The sequence below is a fragment of the Schistocerca americana genome, chromosome X (assembly GCF_021461395.2).
Source record: "Schistocerca americana isolate TAMUIC-IGC-003095 chromosome X, iqSchAmer2.1, whole genome shotgun sequence".
NCBI classification, from domain to species: domain Eukaryota; kingdom Metazoa; phylum Arthropoda; class Insecta; order Orthoptera; family Acrididae; genus Schistocerca; species Schistocerca americana.
This window is the reverse complement of record NC_060130.1, coordinates 555,224,624-555,236,798: the sequence shown is the minus strand read 5'-3', so window position 1 is coordinate 555,236,798 and position 12,175 is coordinate 555,224,624.

The window sequence follows — 12,175 nt, the reverse complement described above, 5'->3', positions numbered from 1 at the left end:
GCAAAATGGTTAGTGTACTGACAATATGCCCATTCATACCACATCCACGTGATGCCACAAGGCAGAGAATGAAACGGCGGCCGGTAGAAAAGATTTGGGCTTTTACAGCCTGGCGAAGGTCTCGTTATAACAGTGCAAAAGCGAATGATTCGCTACGACGGACACGAAATTCTTGAACCACCTTTTGCGTTTCTAATTACACCTTAAGATAATATGATTAACAGGCTTCCCGCGTACAAAGACAGAAATGCGAATAAGCCTCTGATTCATCAGAATACGTGTTCACAATAGCAAATACACACTTGCTTATGTTTTAACATGCAAAACACGTAAACATAGTTTTCCTCTTTTCCAGTTAAGAGAATGTACTGACAGAATCCAAACAGTGAAGGAAAGTCAAAGGTTTCCCGCGGAAGGCAAGCGTCCTGGAATATTTTCTTTCAGTCGTAAATTTATATCACTGTAACACCTGTAATTATCTAATTACTAGCTACTGTAGTTCACGTACATTCCTTTACATAAATGAAGCAGAGATTTGGAAACAGAGTTTATGACAGTACAACTTTTTACGTTTTGCCAAAATTCTGTGCTACTCAATAAGAAAAATAATACATGTGTCAAGTTCTTTTCCCCACCTAGGTTATATTCGTAGTAGCAAAAGCTTACAGTTAACATCTCGTCTGAATCGAGGACAACAGATAGTGAGAATGGCTTGAGTTTAAAATATCTAAGCAGTAAACTGACCAGAGCTTTATGAAAGAAACCTACTCGCTAAGGATTATATAGGAAAACATGTGAACCTGAACCAGGATGGCCGGATGAAAATTAAACCCTTCTCCTCGATATCACCACTATTTTTCCCGGGCTAATTTTTGTGGTTTCTGTTCACCCTGCATCTTCTCAGCATATCTATAGACATGAAGTTCACGTTGGGGTTCATAAAACGCGCGCACGACGAACGGAGTGATGCTGTCGATGGAACACACTGACGTATTCGGCTTCCCAAACACAAAACCTAATAGACTGTATATAAATCGCAACAGCGCTCGTGGCTGTTTAATTAGTGATGCAACACTACGTGATGTAGTTGTCCTGAAGTGCATGAATAGCAATTGCGGTTCTGCAGTTGACAAGACTTATCGTCACTCGAACTGGTAAGAAAAGAGAGATGTATTGTGGTAAAATTCACTATTTCACGAATATTTACAGATGATGTCATTGGTTTGTGTAGCAGTGTTCCAACTTAACAACAGTGAAGGAAAGTCAAAGGATTCCTGCGGAAGGCAAGCGTCCTGGAATATTTTCTTTCAGTCGTAAATTGTGTATAAACTTCAAGCATAATACTTTGAACTGTTTTCTGATACTCACGCTGAGGATGATTGCCATCGTGGTGCTTCTTGTCAATAACGGGGTTCGTCGTGGATTGTCCGCCACCCATAACAGTTAATACACACGAGTACATTCCATCAAACGTGTTACTCCCTCGGTACTATACTCATATGCATGCTGCTGACAAATTTTGCCCTAACACAGGAGAGCTATAGTGGTAAGTTATATGTACTGGAACTGTGGCAACGTTTCAGTGTCTGAACTTATCATTAATTAAGAATAAACATGCCATTTAACTGATTTACTGTTGCACTTATTCGAAACTTTGATGCTTAGAAACACAGGGAAAAATGTATTTGTGATGCGGATTAAGTGAATATTACGCAACTAAATTGACGTGTTATATATTTTCATGAGAAAACAATCTATCGGTTGTTCCGGGGATTAAGAGCTGTCAGATATTAACTGAAGTGATAGTGTGAAGGGAGTGCCAACGGTTTTACCACAGTGGTAAAACCGTTTCCCACCAGATCACTGACGTTAAGCGCTGTCGCTCTTGAATTGGTGAGTGTCTGTGTCCGCCACCGAGGAAGGAGGCGCAGTGGTTAGCACACTGCACTCACATTCGGGAGGACGACGGTTCAATCCCGCGTCCGGCCTTCCTGATTTAGGTTTTCCGTGATGTCCCTAAATCTCTCGAGGCAAATGCCGGGATGGTTCCTTTGAAAGGGCACGGCCGACTTCCTTCCCTAATCCGATGAGACCGCTGACCTCGCAGTTTGGTCTCTTCCCCCGAACAACCCAGACGCAACCCCTCTGTGTCTGCCGGGTGCTGTTGGCTAGCAGGGTGCACTAGGCTCTTGTGAGGCCCATTGAGGAGCTATTTGACTGAGAAATAGTGGCTCCGGTCACGAAAGCTGACAAGGCAGGGAGAGCCCCTAAACACTGAAAGCAGGGACGCCTATCGGATGAGGAGGGCACGGCCGTTGGTCAGTACCGTTGGGCCTACCAGGACCTGTTCGGAGTATAAATAACATCGATATTACTGGCATCTAGCTTTTCTGCTTGCCGCCATAGTGGGTTTCTTGAACGGAGCCTATTTCGTTACAGTTTTGGTATTTCTTCCTGTATGGGTAATTCCAGGTCCTCCTGTGGCTTGCAGTATCCCCTAAGCAAGGCCTCCCTGCTACAGATTGCGGGTGGATAGATGTTGCTCAGCAGAAGAAGCCAATAAATGGATGTTGGTTGGATTGTCCCACATAGGTATATCGCATAGTGTGGTTCAACTAGACGTCGATAAAGCTGGTGTGGGACCTGTTCGGCCACAGTGTGGCACAATATTCGGCTGCTGAGAAGACCAGCACAGTGGATGAGAGCAAGGTATCTGCTCAAGCTTGCCTTGTTATTCCACACAGTTTCTTAATAACTTTTTAGTAATTTTGTATATTTTACCTTGGCAGCGGTATTTTCAAGATGATTTTTATATGAGAGGGTGCGGTCAAGGGTGACGCGAAGGTACTTAGGGTACTTGTTATGGCAAAGAGTGTTTCCGTTAACTTTCACTCTGAGCACCGTGTTAGCTTGTTTGTTGTTCAGATGGAATGTACATACTTCAATTTTACTTGTGTTCGGTTGAGGTAGCTACTTTCTAAAATAGGAGCTCATGAAGGCTAGGTAGTCTGTGAGAACTGTCACCGCTTGTCCCAGGTCTTTGGTCCTACAAGCAAGAGCGATATCGTATGCATAGCACAATTATGTTGACCTGGTATTGGGGACATCGGAGATATGCAGGTCAAATAAAATGGGGGCTTAGACGGAGTCATGTGGTAGACCATAACTTCATGTCTTCTCCTTGTTCACATTTTCTCCAAATTAAATGCGGAAACACTTATCTTATCTTCGAGAAAAAAAGTAAGGACTGTTATCTACTTAAGACATTACCGTATGTCTGCTTTCCACCATTTGTTCTCTGTAAGCAGAGAAATGGACCATAAATTTCTACGCATTGTGCTTCATCGGATGAGAACTAATTCTGTCGCAAGTGTAACGGGAGAATAAAAAATAACTGCTCAAGAAAGTAAAAAAAAATCAGTTATCATCTTAAAAGCGCAATTGGATGCGCTACACTGCAAGGCACTTACAGTACGTGCAAACGTGAGCGAAGTGCTTCGTTTGCCGGGAAAGACTAGGGTAGAAAATAAACTAGGCGCAGGCATGGCGCCAGCTGGTGTAACTACAGTTTTAGCCACCTCCCCCCTATTGCCCGGAAATTTACATCGAAGACACGACACGTAAACCGATGTATCCTCCTTTGGAGAGATGAAGTCCATCGTGTGCAAGTATCCAGCGACATTTCTCCTCTCTACTTCGTGAATTCATTCCGCGGGTTGTCTCATTACTAGATGCAAAGGAAACTTATGGTTATGTATATATTTAATCTTACAAGAACATGTATTTGCCGAATATTTAAAAGAAGTTCGAGGATATGGCACACAAATATACGATTGCGTAAGTAAGCGAGAATCCTTTGCTGAAGTGCTGATAGAAAATGCTAATTAAGATTAATTATTATCACTGAAAAGCGAATGCTAATTCAGATTTTAACACGAAATACTTCTAGAACATGTTAAATTGAATAAAGCACTCTATCCCAAGGAATCATTATAATTGTCACTTCAGTTCAGAGATAGTTAAACAATAAAATATCTACCGAATCACTAATAGCAGAAAATTATTCTGTTCCCATAATGTTGCAGTTGTACCCAACCTGAGTTAAAGTTTGAATTGTATGTGGGGAAAAGGTAGTAAAACAGTTCCTCCACAGAAAACTGCATTTATGGCAGTCAGCTGTTAGAACTTACAGCAACAGACGCCATGTACATGAATTTTCATCATCATAAACAAATTGGTAGGCAACAGTAACCACATTCAGTCTCATTCCAAGCTTGATTTCTGGGAATCACTGCTTTCTGTAACGACAGTTCTCAGTCAAAGTAATGGGAAGCAAAGCTATGAAGTTCAGGATGCACTCCCGGAAAATGATGGACAACTTTATTTGCAGGGAAACTTCAAATGTCTGAGTTGGACCATAGTTCACTTCAGTTTCATCACTTTTGCTACTGTACGTTCAATTGAATTTTGATATTATCTTGCAGTATTTCATTATATTATCTCCGCCACACACCGTTGGGTGGCTTGCGGAGTATCAATGTAGATGTAGATGTAGATGACATCTGGCTCTTCTGTCAGGGCAAACTTGCAACTGGATAAGTCAGAGATAACATGAGCAAAACTCTGTATGTTTCCAGGGTCATCATTAGCCGAGCCTGCTGAATGACAGTACGAAAGTGAGATAAAAGTTTCTTTACTCGAGTTCTATTACGTTCGTGCAGAACAAGGAAAATTTGCTACTTCAGTTACACGTACAAAAGGTACATGAGATGTGCATAAGCAAGAGTTCTTTCAAACCACAGTAGCTATGATAACGAGAGTAGGATAGAGTAAATTATGCTGTATAAACTCCTACACAATTCTATATAATAGCACTGAACCCCTCGCGTCATGAAAAACATTATCGACTAGTCATCTATGTGTAGAATTTGTACTGACGATTTACTTTCAAAATATATGGTAAATAATGTGCCTTTGTCAGAATGTGGCTCATCACAATACGCTCGTCTTCGGTAAGGTTCTCTCAAGGTCAAGGCAACTAGTCTTGCAAGTTACAAAAGTTTTTTTCATCTTAATGGTGCGTAAACATAGATTTATCTTACGGAAATACTTTTACTCCAATAATAAGTTCTACAGAGCTTTCGCCATATACTGATATTCTGGTTTAGTTAACTTCATTCTGTATTCGTTTTCAGACTTTTTCTTATCTATAATTTATATTCACTGACGAGAAGCCGTACTGTTGTAGGTCTTCTGTTGTCATATAATCTACAGCATTTCTCAAAATGATCTAGACGTTTCCAGGTGATTTTCAATAACGTTTTTATTGAAGGAAGGTACTATATGATTGTATGTATGGAAACACCAACTCAGTTGGTTTTTGTGTCATGTTAAGTGTGAACCAACCAGTCAATAATCCAATTCAGACCACGCTTGCCGCAATATGTCCGCATCGATGTCAGTCATAGGTATCTTGGAACATCCTCGCAAGTCAGCAATTTGTGGGGAAGTAGAGATGTGGAAAGAGTGTTTATGATGTTACCACACAAGTAAAATTCACATGTTGCCAATTCTGGTTAGCGTGGTGCCCATGCCAGCAACTGCAGACTGCCAGCTGACGCATGATCGATTAATCGTCATTGTAGCTAAGAATCTAAGAAATCATGAACATCGCTGTAGAAGAGTCATGGAACACCGTCCTGTTGAAAAATGAAATGATCACGGTTCTCTTGCAGTTGCGACACGAGCCACATCTGAAACATGTGGAAGTAAGAATGTCTATTGACTGACGGATCTGCAAAGACGAAGGGCCCTGGCACTTTCTGCCTTGACAGAGCACAAAACGTATTAACATGCATTCATGTCCGTTAAATTCTGCATATTACTACAAAATTGTTTATGCATATGGTCTTCGTCATGTGTAATGGCTTGGAGTAGCTAAATCCGACTTGAGTAGGAGAGCAGTTCAGTTTCTGGTGCAGGAAAGATCGGCAGCATGCACCTTGAGAGAGAAGTGGAGCAATGTTCCCCAAGAACTCCTCGGCTGTTTGGTAGCCAGCATGATTAACAGGTGCAAAATGTGTATTAGCGTCCGTGGAGGGCATGTTCTTTACTGAACGTCCGATATCAACTTTTATGTTGGGAGTCTGATATGTGTCAACTAGGAACATTATGTCTGGTTATTCTGTTTTCTCATGTGTTGAAATCTACACCACTTTTTGTTATAACGACACCACACCGCCTCTATGACTTATGCACAGCGCTTCATGTCGTCCATCATTGCCGGTGATTTTTCCTGTCCAACAATATCTTTGCTCCTTTGCAGTTCTCAAGCAGTGTACAATAAGTCACATCACTCGACCTCTGCTTGCTAACAACAATTTAATATTCCGTCACATGAGACACCAGCAAATACCACACCCGGACAGAAATTTAACCACTTTCATTCCTCCGAAATTTTACTTATTTTCACTCATTGTATTTTTTCCCATATTTTCTACAGTTTCACACATTTCGTCGAATTTCGTGAGTACTGTTCATTGTTATGTGAACGACGCATCTTGTTGATGTTATGATAATCTCGGCCAATCGCAATGGAGCATTTGACCGAATTTGTTTTCTTTGCTAAGGCACCACTAGATTACTGGTGTGTGTATGATGTAATGTTATATGTGTTAGAAACGTGTAGAAACGTCACTCCATATTGATGACGATGCAGCAAACTCTAAAAGTACTGTCGTTGTACTCATCTCCACCCCAAAATACTCTTCTTGTAAGAACCACCATACCGCGATAGATAAATCCTGCTCAGCCACCACCACATAACTATATAGTGTGACATAATAGCAATGCTTTCCACCAAACACGCTGTGTGTGTATAGCACAGAGCTGTAAAATACGCTGCTAGAGATAGAGCTGAACAGTATCTGCAATCACCTCCCTAACGCCGATGTGTGTTTTATGGTTATGAGCACTGCTGAAACCCAGTAACAGCCGAGGAAGAGGCATTATTGGAGGTGTGGTCGTCTCCGACTCGATTGGTGACACAAAAGGTACTGCTCTTGTATTAGATCTGCCTGGTATATCTTCAGCATACGGTAATAACGGGAAACACATACCACCATGTTGTTGGACATATCTGAGACCGCTGCAAATACACACCTGGATTACTAGTACCCCCCCCCCCCCCCACCCCGCCGTTGTATTCACCGGGTAATGCGAGTCAAACTAGACACGTGAGATGCTGGCAGAGTTTGGAATTAGAGTGGCCATGGCCTCCACTGCATAGCTGACCGCAAAAGATAGTTTCACATATCGGCCCAACGCTATTGCAGACCCTCACCTCAGGAATTGTAGAGAAATTTGCATTTTTTAAACAATATGTGAGTGTAATCGTCTGTGACACTGCCGACCTGATGGCTGGAGAAAATGGCACTGTTACTAAATCTGCTATTTCCACAGTGAACCAGTCACAATTTGCTGACGCCTATGCGTTCAACAGCGGAAATCTGTGGATGCGTTTGTAAATAAGTATTGCTAATAGTTTAAGTACAAATCACGCCCCCCTCCACTCTTCTCTTTCTATCTATACCAATCAGAACGAGACTTTCAAAACTAACAATTACCTACGGCTGGTGTCAATCTGTGCCACCCAAAGCTCGAAGATGCAATGAAGACACAGAACATGATATAAACTGTTGAATTATTATTAGAGAGTGTGTGACATCGTGAGACGACACGTAGAAAGTTCGAGTCGGAGAGCCACCAAGTCTGTACCCATCCCATTAGTAAGCTTAGTTCAGAGCTTCCTTCAAACATGGGCAGGGCTGGTGCAACTGCTATGTTTCTCATCCCTATATATGAATCGTATTAAGCAAATTGGGAAAAATTTGGCGATGAAATACAACCATGGAAGCACACTGACTGTGGACGAGATACACCAGAAATTCCTGGTACAATAAAAAGACATGTAACTTCTGCAATATTAGTATGCAACATCACTATAAGGCTCGTAAATACATACAGAGTATATGTACACGTCCCTGCCACCCAAAAGAGACTGAGCACTGGTAACAGTGTGGCATAACGAAAACATTTTCTACTTATCAAGTCAACAACTCACAGAGATCACGATACCTCTCTCATTATAAGATAAAATGGAGTCATATATATTCACAGCGATCGCATGCCGTCTATCGACAACCCTCTTAAAGAATTTATGAACGAGGTGCTGTCTGTGTCTGTGCAAGAGCTGCCGACACCACCGCCGTAAAGTGGGTTCAGCCTGGGACTACTGGCCTATCACAGCCGTCCAACACCACTACATACGTAAGGCTGATAGCCGAGGGAATACCACCATCTCGTTGTCTCCAAATAACAATGGGAAAACATCCTACGCAAACTGATAATTGTAGAGGAGCGTTGGAATCACCAACCTATGTGTCCATGTTGTCAACGATACAGAATTCCTTTCGACGACTCACAACAGAAGCAACTGATTTGGTCCGACTACTCGCACAGCCTCTTCAGATGTTCGCCAGATATCAGAACCCATGCTGTTACATAGAAATGCTTGCGGGCTCTCCAAACACTGTATAAAGATGACCTTAAATCACTCTAAAATTATTCTAGTTTCAAAGCTTTTGTACACTCCTGGAAATGGAAAAAAGAACACATTGACACCGGTGTGTCAGACCCACCATACTTGTTCCGGACACTGCGAGAGGGCTGTACAAGCAATGATCACACGCACTGCACAGCGGACACACCAGGAACCGCGGTGTTGGCCGTCGAATGGCGCTAGCTGCGCAGCATTTGTGCACCACCGCCGTCAGTGTCAGCCAGTTTGCCGTGGCATACGGAGCTCCATCGCAGTCTTTAACACTGGTAGCATGCCGCGACAGCGTGGACGTGAACCGTATGTGCAGTTGACGGACTTTGAGCGAGGGAGTATAGTGGGCATGCGGGAGGCCGGGTGGACGTACCGCCGAATTGCTCAACACGTGGGGCGTGTGGTCTCCACAGTACATCGATGTTGTCGCCTGTGGTCGGCGGAAGGTGCACGTGCCCGTCGACCTGGAACCGGACCGCAGCGACGCACGGATGCACGCCAAGACCGTAGGATCCTACGCAGTGCCGTAGGGGACCGCACCGCCACTTCCCAGCAAATTAGGGACTCTGTTGCTCCTGGGGTATCGGCGAGGACCATTCGCAACCGTCTCCATGAAGCTGGGCTACGGTCCCGCACACCATTAGGCCGTCTTCCGCTCACGCCCCAACATCGTGCAGCCCGCCTCCAGTGGTGTCGCGACAGGCGTGAATGGAGGGACGAATGGAGACGTGTCGTCTTCAGCGATGAGAGTCGCTTCTGCCTTGGTGCCAATGATGGTCGTATGCGTGTTTGGCGCCGTGCAGGTGAGCGCCACAATCAGGACTGCATACGACCAAGGCACACAGGGCCAACACCCGGTATCATGGTGTGGGGAGCGATCTCCTACACTGGCCGTACACCACTGGTGATCGTCGAGGGGACACTGAATAGCGCACGGTACATCCAAACCGTCATCGAACCCATCGTTCTACCATTCCTAGACCGGCAAGGGAACTTGCTGTTCCAACAGGACAACGCACGTCCGCATGTATCCCGTGCCACCCAACGTGCTCTAGAAGGTGTAAGTCAACTACCCTGGCCAGCAAGATCTCCTGATCTGTCCCCCATTGAGCATGTTTGGGACTGGATGAAGCGTCGTTTCACGCGGTCTGCACGTCCATCACGAACGCTGGTCCAACTGAGGCGCCAGGTGGAAATGGCATGGCAAGCCGTTCCACAGCACTACATCCAGCATCTCTACGATCGTCTCCATGGGAGAATAGCAGCCTGCATTGCTGCGATGGGTGGATATACACTGTACTAGTGCCGACATTGTGCATGCTCTGTTACCTGTGTCTATGTGCCTGTGGTTCTGTCAGTGTGATCATGTGATTTATCTGACCCCAGGAATGTGTCAATAAAGTTTCCCCTTCCTGGGACAATGAATTCACGGTGTTCTTATTTCAATTTCCAGGAGTGTATGTTGTTAACTACATCTGTTGGCTACAGGATTTGCTTAGAGAGTCATGTTAACAGAAATGCTTTGTTTAGTAGAAAAACACTACTACATGCCCTAGATACATTAATGCGATGGTTGGAACTTTAATAGTGGCAACTATTTATTTACAGCTCGTACATAATAGATACGTGTTTCAAAGTTTTACTGACCATCAGAGTAATCACAAACATTGTGTATAGCCCGTTGCCAGCGACGTGGAAGTCGTAGGATACTCTTAGCAGTGCCAGTTGTGTAGGCAGTTCGAGCAGCGCGGTCTATTGCCCGACAAATTTGTAGCAGTTCTGTAGCGAATGCAGTGAAGTGTTTCCTTCAGTTAATAAACCGAGTTGAACTTACGAGGGCTTAAGTCAGGGGATTGCAGTAGGTGGTATAGCATTTAGCAGCCCTGTCAGTCAAACAAATCAGTAACAGAAACTTCCTGGCAGATTAAAACTGTGTGCCGGACCGAGACTCGAACTCGGGAGTTCGAGTCTCGGTCCGGCACACAGTTTTAATCTGTCAGGAAGTTTCATATCAGCGCACACTCCGCTGCAGAGTGAAAATCTCATTCAGAAATCAGTAACAGCTTGCACTGCACGTGCTTGAGCATTGTCATGCAAAATGATGGGGGCAGGTCCTGCAGAAAGTGTCATCACTTCTGTCTCTAAGCTGGTCGTAGGTTGTGTTCCAAAAACGAACAGCATAGAGACAGAAATGATGACACTGTCTGCAGGACCGGGCCATCATTTTGAAGGACAATGCTCGAACACGTACAGTGCAAGCTGTTACTGATTTGTTTGACTGATGGGGCTCCCCTGACTTAAGCCCTCACAAGTTCAACTCGATTTCTAAACTAAAGGAAACACTTCACGGCATTCGCTTCAGAACTGCTACAAATTCGTCTGACAATAGACCGCGCCGCACGAACTGTCAACACAACTGGCACTGCTAAGATTATCCTACGACAACCACAAGGCTGGCAATGGGGTATACGCAATGTTGGTGACTACTTTGAAGGTCAGTAAAACTCTGAAACATGTATCTATTTTGTACGAGCTGTAAATAAATAGTTGCCACTATTAAAGCTCCAACCTTCGTGTATCACCCACACTAAAGTGTTGGACGTTGATATATTGTAATGAATCTACATCTCTCCTTGTTCTCATACATCGTTAGAGCTCCGACAGTGCCCTGTCTATGACACTGTAATTTATGATGAAAAATAAATCATATAATCCCAACCTCGAAGTCCGGTGCTGTGAAGAGCAGAAGGCTGTAGATAGTATATTACTAAATCCTATTTCTTTTCTTTGTTCTCTTGCAAGGCTGTTTGTGCGATGACTGATTTGCAAAACGCTCGTAATTCTTACATGTGATGTTTTTTATCCTATATCTCTCTGCTAGGTAATTTGTTTAGGGACCATACGATTAAGGTAGGGTGCGAGATAATTGTATCTGACATATTTAAATCCTATCTGTTATCGGTTACAGACTGATGAGGAAATTGGATAGTGTGCTTTTATGACTTCTCACTTCATAACAGTAAGTCTTTTAGTGCTTGTGCATATGCTGTAACACACATTATCTCATTAAGTAGAAGACTGCTCTCAGAACCAATAATGTAATGCAGGACTTGTTACCGGTACGTTCAATCAACACACTATTTCCATGAAAATTCTACTGAGAATTGACATTCGGTACCAACATAAGATAGAAGAAATTAGGACTGATATAGATGGACGCTTTCCTCTCTCTCTCTCTCTCTCTTTCTCCAGCTTCGTTTTCATGAGTGGCACTTCGTACCATTCAGAATATATATACACTCCTGGAAATTGAAATAATAACACCGTGAATTCATTGTCCCAGGAAGGGGAAACTTTATTGACACATTCCTGGAGTCAGATACATCACATGATCACACTGACAGAACCACAGGCACATAGACACAGGCAACAGAGCATGCACAATGTCGACACTAGCACAGTGTATATCCACCTTTCGCAGCAATGCAGGCTGCTATTCTCCCATCGAGACGATCGTAGAGATGCTGGATGTAGTCCTGTGGAACGGCTTGCCATGCCATTTCC